A 1,022-nucleotide genomic window follows, 5' to 3' on the forward strand; every position below is an offset into this window, starting at 1 on the left:
ACACATAACCCATATGTAACTAACATGAATAATCTCTATTATTTCTTTAAATTTAAATAAATACTGCGTAATCATAATCTTGACATAAAATATTTCATGAAAATATGCTGTTAAAATATTTCATGCTTTAAACAAAATGCGTAAAAGTAAAACTTACAGACCGAAGACGTGACTTCGTGAGCTTCTCGAGATCAGTAGTAGTACAACCCTTTACTAGAACATAGGCTCTGATACCAACTGTAGAGGCCCGAAATTCGTACTTGAAAATTTTAAAATTTTCTCTTTAAATAAATAAAATGCCTCATTCATAAAATAAACCGAATAAAAGTTTTAAGGTTTAATGTAACAACGGAATAAAAGTTTTAAATGTCGAAATAGCAGTGGAAGTAAATATCTGTTTCAAAACAACAACTTAAAATAAATCAGCTATGATAAAAATGAGTTTGCATAATAATGATAAGTAAACTGATAAATGAGGTCCTCGGGTTCCTACTACTGCCGACCCAAGCTAACTCACTGGTCCCCGCCCTTGGTCCCGACCTCATCAGTACCTACAACAATCAAGTCTAGTGAGTCTAAAGACTCAGCATGCATATATCGTAGATAACAAGTAAATATATCATAAAAATTTCGTGCCGTGTAAAGATATCATATCGTAAAGCGTGACGTGAAAATTTCTTGTTATGAGTAATTATAAATACGTGCATAACTGAACTGAAAATCATAAGTGAAATATTTGCTCGATAGAGCCCTGTCATGAAATAGCATATAATAATTTTCTGTTGAGAGTATGTTCTACGTAAGTGGCCCATAACATGAAATGAATCGTCTGATCAGACTAAACCACAGTATACTGGGCGGTAGAGATCATCAAAGCCCTTAGACTGGATATCCATACCCATACATGAACATGAACCGGTCAGTGACTACCGGATGAAGTAATAATCCCATGATAAGCTGCAATCCCATGAACGTGAGGTGGCCACAAGCAATATCGCATATATCTCAAAAATCGACATTTT

Source organism: Primulina eburnea, chromosome 3 (assembly GCF_022965805.1).
Source record: "Primulina eburnea isolate SZY01 chromosome 3, ASM2296580v1, whole genome shotgun sequence".
Lineage (NCBI taxonomy): Eukaryota > Viridiplantae > Streptophyta > Magnoliopsida > Lamiales > Gesneriaceae > Primulina > Primulina eburnea.